The sequence below is a fragment of the Oryctolagus cuniculus genome, chromosome 1, assembly GCF_964237555.1.
Source record: "Oryctolagus cuniculus chromosome 1, mOryCun1.1, whole genome shotgun sequence".
Classification (NCBI taxonomy): domain Eukaryota; kingdom Metazoa; phylum Chordata; class Mammalia; order Lagomorpha; family Leporidae; genus Oryctolagus; species Oryctolagus cuniculus.
Genome location: NC_091432.1, coordinates 205,731,324 through 205,753,937, shown reverse-complemented (window position 1 = coordinate 205,753,937; position 22,614 = coordinate 205,731,324). Strand labels below are relative to the sequence as shown.

The window sequence follows — 22,614 nt, the reverse complement described above, 5'->3', positions numbered from 1 at the left end:
CCACTAAGTCACAGAGTCATAGTTCAAAGATTAAAGCTGTCAGAGGATAAAACCAATAAGTAATTAAAAAATGCCAAAAAAGTAAATGCAGAAATTCAAGAAACAAGAACATGGAAGACAACATGACCTCCTCCCCCAAAAAGGAACACAACACTTCAATATTAGAATGTGAAAATGAAGAGGTTAATGAAATGCCTCAAAATGAATTCAAAAGATTAATCACAAGATTACAAAGAAGCAAATTCACCAGATGAAGAAATGCATGCAAGACACAGAAGAAAACATCTCCTATGAGACTGACGTTTTGAAGAGATATCAAACTGAAATATTAGAAATGAAGATTAAAACATGCCAAATAAAAAGCACAGTGGAAAGCCTTAACAACAGACTTGCTGGGGCAGAAGAAAGAATATGTGAACTAGAAGACAAATCTTTGGAAATATCTCAGTCACACACACACACACACACACACACATAACAGAAGATATTAGAAAAATTAAAATTGGTGTTGGAGATTTATGAGATAATACCAAATGATTCATATACAAGTCTTAGAAGTTCCTGGTGGTATGGAAAGAGATAATGGATTAGAAGTAATATTCAGTGAAATAATTACAGAAAACTTCTCCAATTTGGAAAAAAAAGGGAAATCCAAGTACAGGAAGCACACATAACTCCCTGTAGACATGATGAGAAAAGATCTTCATCATAACAAATTGTAGTCGAACTTCCCACAGTAAAACATAAAGAAAATATTCTAAAATGTTCACAAAAGGAACCCCAGATTATTTTAAGGGATCCCCAATTAGTCTCTCAGCTGACTCCTCATCAGAAAACCTATAGGCTAAGAAAGAATGGCAAGACATAGTCCAAGTCTTAAAAGAAAAAGACACTCAACCCAGAATACTGTACCTTGCAAAGTTCTCATTTATGAATGTAGGTGAAATGAATACCTTCCATAACAGAAATTGAGAGAATCTGTCACCACTCACCATGCTTAAGAATATGCTACACACAGAAACACAGAAAGATAGTCATCATTATGAAAGAACATGAAGGCAGAAATTCTCCCAGTAAAAGTACAAAGGAAATCTAAAGCAAACAATCGAATATTTACAGAAAAATGATGGGGACAAATAATTACTTATCACTAATAACCCTGAATATAAATGGCCTCAACTCTGCAGTTAAAAGATACAGACTAGGTGAATGGATTAAAAAACAAGATCCACCTATTTGCTGCCTACAAGAATCACAACTCACCAACAAGAAACATGCAGGCTGAAAGTGAAAGGATGAAAAAAAGTATTCCATGCTAGGGGAAAGCAAAACCAAAAGGTGTACCTAACCTAATAGACTTAACACAAAAACTGTTAAAAGACACAAAGAAGGCAACTATGTAATGATTAAAAGTTCAATTCTACAGGAAGATGTGACCATAATAAATTTATATGTACTCAATTACAGGATGCCTGGTTACTTATAATAAATGTTAATGGATCTAAAAGGATACAAATACTCCAATACAACATTAAAGTTGGACATCAACACCCCACATTCATCAATGGACAAATCAACTAGAGAGAAAATCAACAAAGAAACAACAAAACTAATCTACACTATGAACCAAATAGACAACTGATATCTACAGAACCTTTCATTATACAGTTGCCAAGTACACATTCTTTTCTTCAGTGCATGAAACTTCTTCTACAATAGAACATATATTAGGCCATAAAGCAAGGCTAAGCAAATTCAAAAAACTGAAATCATCCCATGCATCTTTTCTGACCAAAATGGAATGAAGCTGGAAAATAAACAACTCAAGAATTTCTAGAATAGATTCAGATACATGGAGACTGAACAATATACTTTTGAATAAACAGTGGGTCACAGAAGAAATAAAAAAGGAAATCAAAAATTTTGGGAAATGAATGAAGATGACAATACAACATATCAAAGATCTCTACAATGAAAATTACACAACACTAGAGAAAGAAATAGAAGAAGACACAAAAAATGAAAAAAAATCTTCCATGTTTGTAGATTGGAAGAATTAATATCATCAAAATGTCCATACTACAAAAAGCAATGCAATGCAATCCCAACCAAATATCACTGACATTCTTCTCAGATCTAGAAAAAACAACATTAAATTTCATATGAAATCAGAAGAGACCCCAAATAGCTCAAGCAATCTTATACAACAAAAACAAAGCCAGAGGCATCACAATATCAGATTTCAAGAAATAGTACAGGGCACTTATAATCAAAACAGCCTGGTAATGGCACAAAAACAATGGACATACCAATGGAGCAGAATGGAAATTCCAAAAATCAATCCATGCATCTACAACCAACTTATCTTTGACACAAGGCTAAAATCAATCCTTAGAGCAAGGACAATTTCTTCAACAAATGGTGCTGGGAAAACTGGATCTCCATGTACAGAAGTATGAAGCAAGACCTATACTTTACTTCTTACGCAAAAATGTACTCAAAATGAATCAAACATCTATATCTACAACCCAATAGAATCAAATTTTCAGAGAACATTGGGGAAACTCTGCAATACATTAGCAGAGACAAATAGTTCTTAAAAAACACCCCTGAGGTGCAGGTATTCAAAGCCAAAATTGACAAATAGGATTACATCAAATTGAGAAGCTTCTGCACTGCAAAAGAAACACTCAGCAAAGTGAAGAGGCAACAGACAGAATGGGAGAAAATATTTGCGATCTATGAAACCGACAAAAGATTAATACTCAGAACCTATAAAGAGCTCAAGAAACTCAACAATAACAAAACAAACAATCCAGTTAAGAAATGGGTGAAATACTTGTATAGGCCTTTTTTTTCAAAGAAGAAATTCAAATAGCAAAAAAACACCTGAAAAAATGCTCAGAATCACTAGTTATCAGGGAAATGCAAATTAAAACCACAATGAAGTTTCACTTCACCCCAGTTAGAATGGCTCTCATATAAAATCAACAAACAACAAATGCTGGTGAGGATGTGGAAGAAAAGTTACCTTAATCCACTGCTGATGGGAATGTAAAATGGTACAGCCTCTGTGGAAGACATTATGGAGATATATCAGAAATCTGAATATAGACCTACCATACGACCCAGCCATCCACTTCTGAGAATTTACCCAAACAAAATGAAAAGAGCATATAAAAGAGTTTTCTGTACCACATATTCATTGAAGCTCAATCTACAATAGCTAAGAAATGATATTAACACAGATGTCTATCAACTGATGCTTGAAAAAAGAAAATGTGATATATATACACTATGGAATATTAATCAGCCATAAAAAAGAATGAAATCCTGTATTTTGTAACAAAATAGATACAACTGGAAACCATTATGTTTAGTGAATAAGCTCATATCAAAATGAAAAATATTGGAATTGGTGCTGTGGTGTAGAAAGTAAAGCTGCTGGCTGCAGTGCCAGCATCCCATATCGGTGCTGGTTCTAGTCCCAATTGCTCCACATCCAATCAAGCTCTCTGCCACGGCCTGAGATAGCAGTAGAGGATGGCTCAATTCCTTGGGGCCCTACACCCACATGGGAGACGCATAAGAAGCTCCTGGCTCCTGGCTTTGGATTGGCGCAGCTCCAGCTGTTCCTGCCATCTGGGGAGTAAACCAGAGGATAGAAGACCTCTCTCTCTCTCTTTCTCTCTCTGCTTCTGCTTCTCGGTAACTCTGCCTTTCAAATAAATAAATAAATCTTTAAAAAATCAAAAAGACAAATATCTATGTTTTCTCTGATATTTGCCAGTTAACACAGAATATCAAAAACTGTATAGGAATAAAACAGACATTTTGTGATATAGTTGTTTTTAGCCTTTGTTTATAATCCTGTGGAACTATGGTCTTCCTACTTTCTGCTTGTTGAAATTTATGGTTAGTAGTTCATGAAGCCTGTGATCATAGAGGGGACTGAAATTATGTCTTTGTAAAAAATTTTTTTTAAAAAAGGAAGGAAGGAGGGGGTTGAAAGAGGGAGGAGAAGGAGAGAGAGGTAAGTATGGTTATCATGTTTTAACTGTATCTATGAAATACACAAATATGTTCTATTTATATCAATAAAAATTTAAAAATTTAAATTTATATTTTAAAACAGAGGGCCAGCACTATGGCATAGAAGGTTAAGGCTGTGCCTTCAGTGCTGGCACCCTATGTGGACGTTGGTTCAAATCTGGCTGCTCCACTTCTGATCCTGCTCCTTGCTAATGTGCCTGTTAAAGCAATGGAAGATGGCCCAAAAACCTGGGCCCCTGCACCCATGTGGGAGATCCAGATGAAGCTCCTGGCACCTGGCATCAGCCTAGCCCAGCCCTGGATGTTATAGCCTTTGGGAAGTAAATCAGTGCTTGGAAGATATCTCTCTCCCTTTCTTTCTCTCTCTCATTCTCTCTCTCTCTCTCTCTCTCTCTCTCTCTCTCTGTAATTCTCCTTTCAAATAAATAAATATTCTTTTAAAATAAACAAAATGGTAGAATTCCTTAAAAAAAACTTGCCTACTTTGATTCTAGAAGAACTAGAATAGCACAATAATCTTATGACCAAAAAATCAAATCAACTAAAATTCTTCTATCAAGAAAATAGGAAAATAGGGTACAGGTTTTATGATGCTATGCTTTAAACTTCTGCTTGGGACATTTACACCCCTTTTTGACTGCCTAGTTCAAGTTCCATCTCTGTTTCCAATCTAGCTCCTGCTAATGCACCTAGGAGACAGCAGATGATAGACCAAGTAATTGGGTTCCTGTCACCCATGTGGGAGACCCTGATGGAGCTCTGGGCTTTTGGCTATGGACTGGGCCAGTCCTGCTGTTATAGGCATTTGTATAGTGAAGCAGCAGATGGAACATGGGTCTTTCTCTTTCTTTCTCTCTCCCCCCTCCTCCACTCTCTCTGGACCCATCTCTGCCTCTCTTTCTCTGTCACTTTATTTTTCAAATAAATAAATTTTCAAAAGAGAAAATAGGAAGTTCAGGTAGACGTTCAAGTGATGCCTACCAAACATGCAAAAACATATGATCCAAAATTGCACAAATTATTCCAGAGACACAAAGAAAAGGAGAACTCAACTCACTTTATAGACTTGACACTAAAACCTTAGGGAAACAGAAGATAAAATAGAAAATTTCATAAGGAACATGCATACAAACAAAAAAAATTTAAATTTTAGTAAACTAAATACAATAATGCTTAAAAAGGATTGCTAATTTTTTTCAGCTAGTGGTAATAAGGTCCAGCATTTATTAAGCACTTACAGAATATGTTAGGTGCTCATCTAAGTGCCTTATGTGTACTAATTCACTTACTCCTCACAGCTTATGAGATAGGAACCATTACTATCCTCATTTTACAGGGACTGGAACTGAGGCACAAAGGGACGAAGCAACTTGCTTAAAGTGAAATAGAGATTCAGTAGAGGAGCTGGGGTCCATACTTAGAAAGCCTGGCTTCAATGCCCAAACCCTGAACCTGAAGCATCACATCACAAGGGGTTCTCCTCACAGGAGGAGCTAGCTGTCCAAGAGTTGCAATGCTTAGCAATCACCCAGAGCACAGCACAGATGCTGTGTTTTTAGACTGCAGCTTGCAGAGCGGCCTGTGGCCTGGTCCACGTCAGTTCATCACTCCCTAAGCGTATCCTTCCCCTCCACTATCTTCTGCCCACTCCATGCACAGTGCTGGCTTTTCTGTCTATGTGCTTTTCTTTTCCTTCCCTTTCTTTCTCTCCTATTCCTCCAGGATCTGCATGAGCAGAGGCACTATCTGAGTTCTTTTTTGGCACTCAGAATACACTGCTGGTCCCTGAGCTGCACCTTCCCCAGCCACTCTGTTTGCCAGTGAGATCCTCCTCAAGCCAGAGGCCAAGTGTGTTCAGCCTACAAAGCAAAGAAAAGAAGAAAGACCCAACAATTCTGAAAGCAACTGCCCTACCTAGTCTCAGTGCTGTCTCCCCACATCGGAGTATCGGTTGCCTTGATGCATTGATCTGTCTTGTCTTTAAACCAAGTCAATGGCACAGTGAAAGAATGCCCACAACTCTTCCTTTTCTTGCTTATGGTCCATGTGAAGTAAAGTTTGTATTTTAGATGAATCTGTTCTCTTTGAATCTCTCTTCAGCACTTTTACCTGCTTAATTGCGCGGCACCTCCATCGTCCTGCCTGCTGTCAGACACAGCTTGTCCAACATACTGTAAAGAAGCATGTCTCCTTTTTGCACTTTCAGCTAACCTTGGATTGGGGAGGGAGAGATTAGAGTTGAGATTTGCAGTCATGAAATTACCGCAAGTTAGACTGATGGGTGGCATTGTCACACAGCCTCCAGACTGCACATCTTCTTTCATGCCGCTGGAATTAGTGCTGGAATTGACGGGGTTTGCTGGTTAGCGGGTTACAGGTTTGGTGTCCTCAGACACAGCGTGATGTCCATTCCATCTTGTTGATAATGTTCCACTTCATACTCTTTTTCGGTTCTGAGATATCTCCATTTCCTCTTTTAACTTTAATAACTCTGACTTTGAGTTCCTTGGGTTTTTTTCTCTTTTTCCATTTCCTTTCCCCAAAAAGAACTACTTAGCAATGTATTGTTATACACTATTTTTCTTTCATCTTCCTTAAATTCATTTTCTTTACAATATGTTTTTGGCTTTATGAATGAGTTGACTCTTGCTTCTTGTAGTAACTTAGCTCTCAGTTCTGGTATGAATTTTTCACTGAATCCATCTCTACTAAAATACTCATGATGCAGAAGTTCAGTAGATGATATCCGCTCAGCAGGATCAATCTGTAAACAAGCATGAACTATATCTGCCAGCAATCCATTAAGCTCTGGGTATTTTTTTCATGCATTTCTGGTGTGTTGAACTTGAGGAAAGACCACACCAGCAAAAATGGGATTCTTGGAAAAGACATTCTGCAAGTGAGGTGTCAAATTGCTTGCGACTTAAGAGAACGTAGTTCCCTGGCTGGTGTCGGCCCTATACCCTCTCAGCCTGACCTGCAAAGCATGATGGCTGCCCAGGATTACTAATCATAATCAAATTTCTTTTCCTTAAGACAGTAAACTAGTATATATATTAGAAATCAATTAATGTATTTAACCATAAATGTCTAAAGCATGCGTCTACAAACTACATTGAATCTGTTCTTTTTATATTATGTTTAAAAATGTAAATAAAAAAGAAAAAGAAAACATTATGAGCCGGCGCCACGGCTCACTAGGTTAATCCTCCGCCTTGCGGCGCCAGCACACCAGGTTCTAGTCCCGGTCGGGGCGCCGGATTCTGTCCCGGTTGCCCCTCTTCCAGGCCAGCTCTCTGCTGTGGCCAGGGAGTGCAGTGGAGGATGGCCCAAGTGCTTGGGCCCTGCACCCCGTGGGAGACCAGGATAAGTACCTGGCTCCTGCCATCGGATCAGCGCGGTGCACCAGCCACAGCGTGCCGGCTGCGGCGGCCATTGGAGGGTGAGCCAACGGCAAAAAAGGAAGACCTTTCTCTCTGTCTCTCTCTCACTGTCCACTCTGCCTGTCAAAAAAAAAAAAAAAAAAAAAGAAAAGAAAGAAATAAAAGCTGTTAAAGACAAGAAAAGTGAAATAATAAACCATATTCTTGGATACAATATGTAAAATCATAAAGATATTAATTCCCTAAAATTGATCTATAGAGTCAGTACAATTCCAATTATAATCCCAACAGGATTTTTTCTCATGGAATTTAGCAAGCTGATTCTAACTTATGAGAAAGCAAGAAGCCCAAATTACACAAGACATTCTAAGGGAATGAAACAAGATTAAAGGATTTTCCCTGTGGACAAACCAATACTTGATTATAAAGCTGTAGATATTAAGGCAGTGTGGTACTTCAGCAGAGCCAGAGAAACAGACCAATGGTATACAATAAAGAGCCTTCCAACAGACCTCCCCCCGCAACAAACACACTGATTTATCACAGAGGCAGTGTTACAAAGCAGTAGAAGAAAGATAGACTACTTAATAAATGATGCTAGGACAACTGCTTATTAACATGGAAATAATGAAATTGAATCTTTTCCTTATGACATACATAAGGATTAACTCCTGAAGTATTAAAAATAAACATGACAAGCAAAATCATACAATGTTGAGAAAATAATATATAAAAGTATCTTTATGAATGTATGATAATATTCATTGAAAGATCAGAAAGCACAAATCATAAATGCTATACTTAATTACATTAATTTAAGAATTTCTGATAGGTTGAAAAAATGTGTGTGTGTTTGCACACAAGTGTTAAAGGATTAGTAGCCATGAAATATAATTATCTGCAAATCGTTATGAAAAAGATAACTGAATTGTTAGGGGATGTCATTAAAACAGTTGAACAGGCATTTCACAAAAAAGCCCAAATATCTCATAATTATGAAAAAAAGCTCCACTTCATTTGTAATAATAAATCTCAAATTAAAATCACAAATCCAAACTTCCTATCTTATGTACTCATTGATACGTACTATGAAGTTCAAAAAAAATCTTACTTTTTAAACTGCCTTTGTTGAAATGCAAAGAACTGATGAGAACAAGGATTCAGCATCTCACTACTATAAGTAAGAAACAATGAATGAGGGCCGGCGCCGCGGTTCACTAGGCTAATCCTCCGCCTTGCGGCACCGGCACACCGGGTTCTAGTCCCAGTCGGGGGGCCGGATTCTGTCCCGGTTGCTCCTCTTCCAGGCCAGTCTCTGCTATGGCCCGGGAGTGCAGTGGAGGATGGCCCAAGTGCTTGGGCCCTGCACCCCATGGGAGACCAGGAGAAGCACCTGGCTCCTGCCTTTGGATCAGCACAATGCGCCAGCCGCGGCAGCCATTGGAGGGTGAACCAATGGCAAAAGGAAGACCTTTCTCTCTGTCTTTTTCTCTCTTTCACTGTCCACTCTGTCAAAAAAAAAAAAAAAAGGAACAATGAATGAGCAAATTCTTTAAGGCAATGCTAACAAGGGAAGAAAGAGGGGACACTCCAGTATATGAGACTTCGTGTATAGTATAGGGAGACTTCGTGTATCTTAATCCTCAGTACCTAGAGTAGTATCTATTATACAGTATACATTTAATACATTTTTACTAAAATAGTAAACACATTTAATGATTGAGAAGAGTGAGAAATAAAAAAATGGAATATATAATGATGGTAAAGTTATTTTTTCATTTTGGTACTTTTGTAGATATAAAAATTAAGCCTGTATACAATTTGGGTTTGGTTTTTATACCTGGATAAAGAAAGAGGCTGAACACTCTACCATATGTTTCATACCTAATGAAGTAGAAATCTTCCATATGCTTGTTTATAATTGCATTTCTCTTTTTATGAATTATCTATTTCCTTTGCCAATTTCTTTATTGAACTTTTAACATTTTGTAGCATAATTTGATGTGAATCCTTTGTCTCATTTTGCATAACTTAATAATATTGTTGATTTCCATTTTGCTTTATGTTAATTTTAATTTTACAAATGTTTAAAATGTTTATATACTTTAGTCTGACTACGTATTTCCAAGTAATAGCTTGAAAAGTATCAATTCTCTAAAATTCCTTAATTCTTCTCAACTTTAATCAATCCAAGTGGATAGTAATCTATATCTTCTTTATTTGACTTTTCTGCTTATTTCATATCTCTACTTACCATGTTTACAAAGTGAGGTATAAATTTGAATTATAGTATTTCCCAGACTCCTTGGCTTTTATAAATTCTACTGTACTTTAACACAAAAAATATAAATCAAGGCTGTTCCCCTAGTTTTGCATGTTATTGTTACTGATCTGCATCTCAGTTTTAGGACTTAATTCTAACTTTGCAATAAACCATGCATTCTCTCTTCTTGCTGGAATTTCCTCTGTACACCTGCAATGCCATTCGTTTCCATGTGTGTACTATCAATCATACCCTGGTAGAACCTACATTACCCCAAATCCTTCTCTGAGATCCACGTGCTTGCATCAAATGGCAGAGCATTTACTCAATATGAGCTAAAGGAGCTTCAGGAGTAACACATCCAAATACAATCCATATCCCTCCCTTTTTTCATGCAATATTTCCTTTCCCACATTTCTTGTCTGTGGAAGATAGCAACTTCAATTCAGTTTCTTGAGAGCTGAGTGATAGAAACTCTGGGACAAGCTCTTCCTTGTGCTTCATTAAAAACATGCAAGCAATCACAACTTCTATCTATTCTCCCTCTAATTGCTTTTCAAACAATAAAAACAACAATAGAAATATTTATTGAGCTTTAAGTCAATAAAATGTGCTAAGCACTTTGACATACTATTATCTCATTGAATCCTCATAGCAATTTATGATAAGGGTATAAATCACTCACATTTCATAAATGAGGGAATTAAGACTGAAAGAGCATGTCAACTCAGGTCCCCAAAGAACAGGCATAAAACAGGGTTGGTAAGAGATTTAATGGAAAAACATCAATGAGGGAAATACAGTATGGGAGTCAGAGGAGGCTGAGAGACCAAGATGCAATTCTAACTTCCATAAAGCAGGGAGGGAGGAATGGGATTTGAATAGGAAGTTCCTAGACTGCAGTGCAATTCTAAGAAAGTTTCATAAAGCAAACTGGGGGTCCTCATCCTAAATTCGCTATTCAGAGGGTCCCTACTTTAGTCCCCATTATGCCCAGTCATGGGCCAGTAGCAGCCCCAGGATATGTGACCTCAGCAGAGTTTCAGTAAAGGAGCTCAGAGCACAGCATTTGGGGCTGTTACACACCCTGCAGTCAAAAAGACCTGAGAGGTATGTGTTCACAACTGCCTTGGAGAATGTCATTTGCCAAAATTTCACTGATGAAAGAATAGAAAGCCATTATCCAAACTCACACAGTATGGCTTCACAAGTCACACAACCGACTGCCATGCAAGTTCCTCCCATCATCGCAACTCAAAGGTATCAAAGGAACATAGCTTCTTAACTCCGAGCACTGTTTCCTAATCCACCCCTCCATACAGAAGCTATATAACATTGTCTGAACCATAATTATGAATACCTTTGTCAATATTATTCAATCCCTTCTGCACTTTTTCAGAATAAAATCTAAAGCGCTAATACAGTGTATAACTCTCATTGTCTCTATCTACCTCTCAGTCTTTATTTCCTGGCATGTCCACTATGTTTCAGCTTTATAAAAATATCTGTCCTTTCATTCTTCCCTCATCCTTTCACATTTGTGAAACACCTACCACATGTGATATTTCTGTTATAATAACAAGGAATTTCCTAAAGCTAGATAATATTCTTTTTGTTGTTAAACTTATATTCTTTAGTGAGATAATTAGTAAAACTAACAGATTAAAGGAGGAACTGCCTACACTCCTCCCATGTTCATTGCAGCATTATTCATAAGAGCCTAGGTGTCCACCAATAGGTGAGTGGGTAAGGCAATTATGGTATTTCTGCAAAATGTAGTATTATCCTGCCATCAAAAGCATAAAATCCTGACATTTGCAGCAAAATGGATGAAATTGGAGATTATTCTGTTAAGTGAAATAAGTCAGGCACAGCAGACACAGAAAGACAAATAAATCTACATATGCTCTATCTCATATGTAGAAGTTAAAATAATGAAGTGCCAGCGCTGTGGCTCAGTGGATTAATCCTCTGCATGTGGCACCAAGCATCCCATTGAGACGCCATTTCTAGTCCCAGCTGCTCCTCTTCCAATCCAGCTGTCTGCTATGGCCTGGGAAAGTAGTAAAATATGGCCCAAATCCTTGGGCCCCTGCACTTGTGTGGGAGACTGGGAAGAAGCTCCTGGCTCCTGGCTTCGGATCGGCACAGCTCTGGCCATTGCAGCCATTTGAGGAGTGAACAAAGTGAATGGAAACCTTTCTCTCTGTCTTCCTCCTCACTGTCATAACTCTATCTCTCAAATAAATAAATAAATAAATTTTAAAAAAAAGTTCATGGAATAGGCCATCAAAGAAGGAGGCATTCAAAAAGTCAAAAATCAAAGTTCCCAAGAATTTGGACTCTGAAATTTCCAGTAAATTTGGACTTTGGTTTTTCCAGTTTGGGCCCATCTGGAAAAAAATTGAAGGACACATATATGTCTCTCATCTTGTAGAGACACCAACTAATCAGGTTATTTGGATTATATTAGATGTACTGTCAAGACGTGAAATGGTGCTAAATTTTTAAATTTCTATAGTATAAAATGATATTGATACAAATGTCTGAGAATTAAAAAGTCTAATGATCTTGTGTTACTAGACATGATGGTTATCTTAATGAGGAAGCCCAGAGGCCTTAAAGGTTAAATGCTGTGTAAAATCTTACAAGTGCTTTCAAAAATGCTGTGTGAAGTAAACAAGTGCTTCTTATTGACTTTATAATAAGTTTATAATTTTAAACATGGCAATTTAAAGTCTTTTGTCATCCACAGTTTTGTATAGGTTCCGATGGACTTTTTCCAGCCACATCTATTGTATTCAGTACTTTGGGATGGCTCTGTAAACAGATGAAGCCAATAATGTATTACAGGTATCAATTGTGAAAAAGTATGATTAACTGAAGTTACTAAGAAAGTCATAGTAATCAATTGGCAATTTACAAAAAGGAGTTACAGATTTTTAAAAAAGCTGTTACTGAATCTGCTTTAGTGTTCTATCTTGCATGTTATGTTATATGTGTATACATATTGTATGTCTACATGGGAAAATTTATTAAGTTTTAGATAAAAGATTGCCCATAATTTTTAAACAGCTAAAATTAATAAAAGATGAATTTTGATTTAAGTGACCTGAATCTTTGTATCAGATGTTTTAAATCTGTTGGTAGAAAGAAACAAAAACCATTATATATGCTTGTGCTTGAATTTGCTGGTTAAATAAGCTACACCATGTTAGATAATTAAAGATGTTTCCAAATATATGTATTCTTAAAATTTATAGAAGGCATTGGACCTTCTGGTAAATGTTTTCCTAAATTGTTATCTAATAGTTGAAATTGCTTGCTAAGTTTTCATTTGATATTGCTGTTGTCTTTTCTAAGCCCAACTGATTCTCTCATTTCTCTATTCTCTTTGAGGTAGGACACTAATTCTATTCTGAAGGACTCTCCAAGATGCAAAATTTGATCTTTATATCTTATAAAAGGGATGGCTAATGTTTTCTGTAATAGCATAGTCAAAATAAGAGCTTAAATTATAATTTCACAGCTAGATTTACTTTGCCATGGGCACAGTAAATAGGCAAAACCTCTTTCAGACCAAACAAAGGGAGAGAAAGTTTTAAGTGAGGACACGACTTTCCTCATGGGCATGTCTACCTCAGAAAACCACTACCTGAACATGCCTGTGACTATAGACTTCTAGTTTAGGCCACAAAGATTAGAGATGGGACTTGAGCACCCCCTTGACTTGCATTCTCTGATCTGCTTTAACAAAAACCAGGGGGAAAAGAAAGCTAGACGTCAGAAGAAACATAAAGATAGGTGGCAGGCCTACTAAATGTAGCTCTGTACAATGATCTGCCCTCAAGGAGACCCAACAGGCCAGTCCACTGCAGTGACTTTCGATGTGGAAAGCCTAAGGCTTCAGCAGAAGTCAGCTTATGGAGAGCCCTGGCAGCTCTGCCAGCCAAAAGTTGGATCACTAGAAATGGAGTTGCCCTGGAGTCAAAGGACACCCAGGTCAGAGCCACAGATCTTGCTGGCTCTAAACTGAAAAACTCTTCACTCTGCCCACTTCCAAAGTAACCACTGCTGCAGAGTGGATGGCCAAATAGGGTCAGCAACATTGCGGACAGAACTGTAAATTTCCTGTCAGAGATGACACCTGCCTTTACCTGGCCAACTCTCCTCCCAGGCCAGTTAGGTAATGGAAGTCAACAGGGTACCTTCCCCAAGGAGGGTCACACCTCCCTTATGATGCACCCCATGTGAAGAGATAGGACTGGGCCTCATAACTGACAAGGCCTTAAAGCCCACCAGATTGTTATCAGGCCCCCTTCAGTCAGTTTCTATTTGACTGAGACAGCATCCTTCTTAGATCCTCTAATAATAACTCTGTTCTTCGTTCTAGACCCTGTCTAGCCTACTTGGGCCTTATTCCTTTATAATCATAGCCTCTACTCTAACTTCAATGGCTCTACTCTCAACCTGCATGTACTGTTGGTCCTCTTCCCCACTTAATGTTGTATGATTGTTCAGAATTTCTCTACAGACAAACTCCTCTACAAAAGTTTAGTGGCCTTTCTCCTGGTCTTGATTGGGATCAGCTTTAAACCACGTCCATCAAACAGTCCTCACAAGGGTCCAGAGACCTCCCTCATTTCCTCTCCTCTATGAAATCCTCTCCTTACCTGGTTAATGCCACTCTTAGGATCATTGGTTACTATTCTCACCCTGTCTTTTATACTACAGTGTCTGTTTAAGTGTTTACAGTAAATGATAATGGAACGAACCAAGGCCTTCAGCAACCATCAGTCAACCAAATGCTGCTACAGGGATATACTCGGCTTCCCACCCAGGAGACAGCAGCTTGAGACATCGCCCCATGCCAGTGAAGAGTACCTCATCACCCCATGTCAGCAAGAAGTAGCTCTAAAGACAGATCATCATCCCTCTACCCCTCCTGGACTTTTGGGACTAACGTAATCCCATACAGCTCCTGCTTTATAAAAAACAAAAGGGGTAATGTTAGGAAAATGGCACAGTTCTATCTATGGCACGATCTACACCCTGACACCATCCTAGGCTCTAGCCCCTACCACCATTGCTGGAAACCAGGTGGCCACATGGCCCAACCACCGGTGTCAAGCTCCACCCTCATCCTAATGGGATTTGCTGCTTCTGCTTCCCTGCCCACCCTCCGGCAAAGTTTTAAAGGAGCTGTTCCTGAACACATGGCACTCCTCGCCTTTCTCTCTTGGCTCCTCTCTTCTGCTGTCTCTCTTCTCTCCTGGCTATCTCCTCTCCTCCCCCCCCCCCCCGTTTCTCTCTCTCTTGATTTCTCTTACGCTCTCCTTCTCCCTCTTTTTCCTTCCTTGCCCCTTCCCTCTGGCCTGCTGTGTTTTCCCCAATAAACTATTTCCCTTAAAAAAAAAAAAGAGTTAATCACTTCAGTAAAAACCAACATGCCACAACATTTTCTAAAGCTCATCATACACAGGAGGACAGGTCTACTTTATCAAGTACTGAAAGAAATACTTGTGGAATAAATTTTTTCTTGTTGCTTTTAATGCATAGTCTCAGTATTATGTAACAGATAGTATTCTGGACATTTATAGAAATTATTGTATTAAATCCTCCCAGTGGATCTGAGGCAAAAGTCTCCCCACTATAGTCATTGCTAAGTGTATTCTTTAAAGTACAGCAGAAGATTGGCATATTTTAAAAATTTGTACTTCCCAACTTTCTAATTCAGTCTTCAGCAAGAAGTGATAGAAATATGCACTCTTTCTTTACCTTTCTTAATAATTTTTCTATCTCTTTTTTTGTCCTCAGAATATTCCCCTGTGGATTTTCTCATCCCCTAGCCATTGTCAAACCCTAATCCTTCTTACAAACATCAATATCTGGATGCCAAACCCACAGATAAAAAGCAATTTCCTCTTGAAGTTTCCTGTTGGGAATTGCAGTGAAGTCACTAGAACTCATGTTGGGAAGTATTATGAAAACCTACAAGACATTACACCCTTTCCTCTAAGCCTTCAGAATGTCTGAAAACAAATCAACACATGTTGAGTGCCTAAGTGCCTTCCTGCCAGCCAGATTCTGTGGGGTTAAAGGGATTCTCCAACCCTCTCTTTTCAAAACCAAGTGAAAAGCTGCAGAAACTCTTAAGGTCTAATTTAGAAAAGCGTTACAGTGGAAACTCAGGAACCCTGATTAATACCATGCTTTACCTTCACTTGCCTCTAATGAATGGGCTATCCCTGGCCTCGTTGTCCAGTCATTCCAACTTTGAATTGCCACAAATGAGAAGGCCTTTGGATGAATACATTTCCCTACAGAGCCAAAGCATCATAGATTCACCAAGTTGTTCAGGGCCAGCTGTCAAGTCGGAGATGAAAGGGCTGATTTCTAGGAGCTCACAGAACTGATGAGGAACATGCTTTTAAAGTGCTGTCAAGGTGCGGCTGTCCTTGAAGAAATGGCTTCCTGACAGCTGCTGGTGCCTTCCTTTCTGCCAATGTTTAATTTCTCTCAGAGAGTCAAGGCTTTAATTAGGTTCCTAGGGCAGCTAGCTCTGTATCTTTGACCTTATCAAGGATTTGGATTTTCAAAGCACAGGCTTAGATAGATCTCCCTTCATTACTGATCAAAAGTGTCCCCAGGAAAAGTCCTGGGCTCAGACTTAGGTTCCTCAGAAACCAAAGCCGCCTGTTGGTGCTTCCTTCTACAGGAGAGTCTCACACCATCATCCCTGACATTGCCAAGACCTTTCATGGAAGAAAGGAGTTTTAGGAGGCAAAAATGAAGTGCAGTTCATGTAAAAGAATGTTGATGTCTGAATCTACTTGGGCATAACCACTGTGAAGGCCTTCTTTCTAATATTCAAAAGGGTTTGTGTCTGGTTTATTGATTTGATTCTCAAATCTGTAACATTCTAAGCCAAGAGAAAATTCCTGATTGAATATTAGGACTTACTTTAAACATGGTTGAGAGTGTAAAATTCCTCTAAAAAGACAGATGTTGAATTTTAATAATGGATTTTTTTGCCATATAAAATTAAGCATACAACATCTGCTTTTGCTATGCCAACATCTGTTTCTTTGACATCTCTGTCTTCCCTTTTACTAGATCCAACTGTGAATTTGGTATAGAATCTGATATTTAAAAATGGATAGGGGCTGATGTTGTGGTGCACAGACAGTTAAACCACTGCCTATAATGTTTACACCCTAGTCAGGCACTTTTTTCAAGTCCTGGATGCTACACTTTCTTTTTTTTTTTTTTTTTTTTTTTTTTTTTTTTTTTTTTTTTTGGCAGGCAGAGTGGACAGTGAGAGAGAGAGACAGAGAGAAAGATCTTCCTTTTTTGCAGTTGGTTCACCCTCCAATGGCCGCCACAGCCAGCGCGCTGCGGCTAGTGCACTGTGCTGATCCAAAGGCAGGAGCCAGGTGCTTCTCCTGGGGGTGCAGGGCCCAAGAACTTGGGTCATCCTCCACTGTACTCCCGGGCCACAGCAGAGAGCTGGCCTGGAAGAGGGGCAACCGGGACAGAATCCGGCGCCCTGACCGGGACTAGAACCCGGTGTGCCAGCACCGCAAGGTGGAGGATTAGCCTATTGAGCCATGGCGCCAGCCGGATGCTACACTTTCAATCCAGCTCTCTGCTAATGCACTTGCAAATGCAGCAGAAAATGTCCCAAGTACTTGTGCCCCTGCCACCAACGTTGGAGACCCAGTTGAAGCTCCTAGCTCCTGGCTCCAGTCCAGTCATGCCCCAGCCATTGTGGCCATTTGGGAAGTGAATCAGCAGATGGACAATTTCACTCGTGTGCATGTGCACACTCTTGCTCTCACTCTAGCTCTCGCTCTCTCTGCCTCTCAATAAATCTTTCTAAAAAGTGAATAAAATTTTCCTGACATGCTGAATTCTACAAGGCAAACATAAACTAAGCTCTCAGGATTAGACTCAATTCTAAAAGAATAAAAGCGTCTGGGTCATTCTTGCTTGTGACACTTAAATATCCAATAGAAATTAACAAACATAAAATGTTTACAAGGAAAGAGTGACATTGTGCTTTATTTTTGAAAGCTTTTTGAAAACTTAATTTAAAGACAACAATTTAAGACTGTCATTAACATTATCGCTCAGTACATGTTAATCACATAACACCAAGAAAATCCAGCCAAGAAAAAAAAGATTTCCTAATGTTAAGCTTTTTAAAAAGGCATTCAGGGACATTAAGATCACTAACAATGAGGTACAATTTTGTAATAAGAAAATTATCGTTAGATAACCATAACGATCTTGTATTGAAGGAAAGCAAACACTTGGTTCAATAACAATCTGCCCAACTCTCTATTCCTACTTATCTTTAACTCCAATGTGTGCATTTATTCACTCTTCAGATATTATTTAAAGCTAATTCTGTACCAACAAAGCTCTGTCTTTGGGAAATAGAAGTTACAAAGCCAACTTTAAACCCTGAATGTAATAATCCACAGGTAAAACATGTATTTAATATATAAACATGCAAATAAATAATTACAAATTATGTTAACAAATCTGAGAAAAAATTACAAGTGCACTGAAATAAAGTAAGTAGAGTGATATACTTTTAGAATTACTAGTCAAGGAAGACATTCAAAGGGCAGGACACATAACCTAAACTCTGAAGAATGAGTAGACATAAATAAACAGAAAGAAACCATTTTAGTAGAAAAATAGACACTAAAAAAGTCTAATATGGCAGAAAGTATAAAAAGTAAGAGTAAGGAAGATGAGATGAGACTGGAGAATACATTTGGACCAGACAGATCTCAGTAGTTGTTTCAATCTTCCAGGTTTGGAAGCCACTGTTCTGTTTGGTCTAAGAGAATGAGAGGCCCCAGAGCACACTTCACTGGTCCACTGTCAAGGATTATGGTCTGACTGCTGGACTCACACTATTCACATGCCCATCAACACAAGTTCAATCTCACATCCCAGTTTGAATAATGAGTCATCTGTTATTTTTTCCATTGCCAGAGTCTTTATAATCATAACTGCCATCAATCCCAATTCTGCTAGACCTGAGGTCAGCTCAGCTCTGGCAGAGCCTTAAGTTAGTCATCAAACTTCTGCATCATGGCTGAGCACTCTTTCTCTGATGTCTGGAGACCTAAGAAACAGCAATTCACTCATGTTTCTGCAGGCAACAGGAATGGCGCATGAAACCTGGACATCTGGGCCAGAGGAACAGCAGAAGCAGGGAACTTGTTATGGACCTCATGCCTTTTATATTACTCAGCTCTCTTCTCCCACTTCTCTGCCAGATTTGCCAGCCTCTACCACATTTCCTTCCTTTGCTACCTTCTGTCTACTCCTCATGGCTTCTGCTCCCTCACAACTTAGGCTGTGCATGACTCAGCCATTTTCTCTAGTTTTCTGCAGATATAGTATCTAACAGGCTCAATTCACTTTGTTCATCACGCCAATTCACTTATTGGTTGATTTGGGATCAATGTCATCCCTTAATCCCATCGCCTGTGTCCCAAGGACACAGATTGATATCAAAAACATTGCTGTCAGGTGGTTGTTTATTCATTATAGATTGTATCCACAACATAGCTTCTTAGAAAGATGGCCGGTGCCATGGCTCACTTGGCTAATCCTCTGCCTGCTGCACCAGCACCCCACGTTCTAGTCCTGGTTGGGGTGCCAGGTACTTGTCCCAGTTGCTCCTCTTCCAGTGCAGCTCTCTGCTGTGGCCCAGGAAGACAGTGGAGGATGGCCCAAGTGCTTGGGCCCTGCCACCCGCATGGGAGACCAGGAGGAAGCACCTGGCTCCTGGCTTCGGATCAGTGCAGCACTGGCCGCAGCCGCCATTAGGGGAGTGAACCAATGGAAGGAAGACCTTTCTGTCTCTCTTTCACTGTCTATAACTCTCTGTCTCTCTCACTGTCTAACTCTGCCTGGCAAAAAATAAAAGAAAGAAAGAACTGCTTTTGTTGTTAAAACACTCTACTTCACTTTCCTCATTACCTCCCTCAAAAAGATACTATGATTATAAAATGAGACATATTATAAAAAAAAGTTAAAGGTCACATACAATTGTTCAGGTATTATTAAAATATTAATACTAAAATGTGCATTACTATTATAAAATTTAAGATATAGCAACAGAATTCTACCATAGTGCTGTAACCTATTAAAGGAGAAGGAAAATTCTTATGGTCTTCAGTTCCTCTTTCAGCATCATCTTCCTTTCTTGTTTCTGTTTTATATATATGTATATATACATATATAAAACATACAACACAGACATATTAGACAATTAACATGACAAATATTTAGTATAAAGGTCTATTAGTATAAATGGTCTATTAGACCATTAACATGACAAATATTTAGTATAAAGGCAGGTACTATGCCAGAAATTTGATATGCAACAGAGAAACATAGTACAGTTTTTGCACACAAGGACTTACGGTATATCTCAAAAGATAGACAACAAAAATCCATAGCCATATAGAGTGATAAGCTTATGTCCTCCTCAATAAAAACTACCTATGTATGGGATGGCTAGTTTGTTACCACTACTCCTTCCAGTAGACAACACAGTCCAGTCATCTACCAGAAGATGGATATGTGTTTAATAAATTCAAATTTCTGAGATCTGTCAGGATAGGGATATAGTCCTATATGGAATTGGGATAAGGGAATATCAGAGAGAAAACCTTTGTCAAATCAGATGCCAGTACAAAGACTCAGTTGTTCAAATAAAATAACAATCCACTGGGCATCTATTTTGGAAAGAATGAACAGAAAGGACATGAAAATGATGAAGCATAGGTCAAAATATCAAGTAAAATACCTCAGAGATAAGAGTTAGTATTTTCAGATTAAGAACTTGAATACTCGGCCAGCTCCGCAGCTCACTAGGCTAATCCTCCACCTGCGGAGCTGGCACCCCGGGTTCTAGTTCCAGTTGGGGCACTGGATTCTGTCCCGGTTGCTCCTCTTCCAGTCCAGCTCTCTGCTGTGGCCCGGGAAAGCAGTGGAGGATGGCCCAAGTGCTTGGGCCCCTGCACCTGCATGGCAGACCAGGAAGAAGTACCTGGCTCCTGGCTCCTGGCTCCTGGCTTTGGATGGGCACAGCGCGCAGGCCGTAGCGACCATTTGAGGGGTGAACCAACGGAAGGAAGACCTTTCTCTCTGTCTCTCTCTCTCTCTCTCTCTCTCTCACTATCTAACTCTGCCTGTCAAAAAGAAAAAAAGAATTTGAATACTCAAACACTACACTACATGTCTTCAATAGCTTTCTTCTAACACTGTGTGTGTATGTGTGTATTCTATTAATGGAAGTGATAGGTATAAAGCAAACACTTGAAGGTAGCTATCATTTGTAGTATTATTGCTGTTGTTATTGTTTTTTGACAGTAAAAATGACACCACAGTGAAGAACCAAGCCAGGCATTTAGGGACTTTTCACAGTATATTAAGGAAGCTGCTATACAAACTATGTACAAAGAGCAAATTATTTGACTCACATTGTAATCGAATGAGACCTAAAATAAGATGTCTCCTAATAGTGGTTACAAAATCATTTATATTCCCCTTATTGCCTTTGAAAATTATCCTGTAAATGCATGATAGAAACAATAAGGACAAAAAGGAGATGACCAAACAAGTAATATTTGTAAAAACAATGACTGTTTCTTGTTTTTAAATTTCCAAGAATGTGATGCATTGAATAACTCTTGTTTCACTCTCATTGCATTCCATTAAGCTTGGAAGATTGTTGGTTGGTTATGCTGAGTGCTCCTTTTCATTATCCTTAAGCACAAATAATAAGTTGATTTTCAAACTGCAAATGGTTTCTTTTTAATCTAGCTTTTGCCAGAGTAGAGCTTAAGTTCAAGGGTTGTTATTACTTTATAAAAAAATTGTTTCAACAACACAAATCACTATAGTTTCTAAGCACTCTATTGCCTCCAAATCATGTTAACATGTGAACCCAGAGACTTGGGCATTGGGCCAAATCATATAAATTTAAATGAGAAAGAAAGCAAAGTTCAATGACTACAGCTAGAAAAACAAAACATTTTAAACACTTTTGCTTATTTTAAAGATTATACAGACAAATGTCAAGATATTTTATACATGAATGATCTCAAATTACTGGTGTGAAAAGGATAAAAATGTCTTTATTGGATATTGCCATATATAATGATTTTAAAAACTTTTATAAATAAAAATAAAATCTTCAAAATTAAGAAGACATCATATGAATAAAATATTGCTTCCATAGAAGTTGATTTCTTGGAATCTTTCAGAATAATCAGTCAATTAAATGATAAGCTTAGATAAGTCTTTCATATGCTGATTTTATTTCCCTTGAGTAAATTCACAGGAGTGAGATGGCTGGGTCATATGATAGGACTCTATTCAAATCTCTGAGGTATTTCCATATTGTCTTCCACAGTGGAAGGAGTTTACATTCCCACCAACAGTGGATTAGGGCACCTTTTCCCAAGATTCTCACCAGCATTTGTTATGTGCTGATTTCTGTATGAAAACTGTTCTAACAGGGGTGAGGTAAAACCTCATTGTGGTTTTGATTTCAATTTCCCTGACAGCTAGTGATCCTGAGAATTCTTATACTTGTCTATAGACAATTTGGATTGCCTTTTTCAAAAACACCTATTTAAGGCCTTTGCCCATTTCTTAACTGGGCTGCTCGTTTCGTTGTTGAGTTTCTTGATTTCTTCATATATTCTGGTTATTAATCCTTTATCTCTTTCATAGTTTGCAAATAATTTCTTCCATTCTTTCAGTTGCCCCTTCACTTTGCTGAATGTTTTTTTTGCAGTGCAGAAGTTTTTCAATTTGATGTAATTCCATTTTTCAATTTCGACTTTGATTGCCTGAACCTCAGGGGACTTTTAT

General features: G+C 38.5%; 1 pseudogene; it reads right to left on the bottom strand.

Moving 5' to 3' along the window:
- Positions 1-6,033: 6,033 nt before the first annotated feature.
- The window catches only part of LOC103348004 (cyclin-dependent kinase-like 3), a 51,617-nt pseudogene continuing 35,036 nt past the window's right edge, over positions 6,034-22,614 (bottom strand).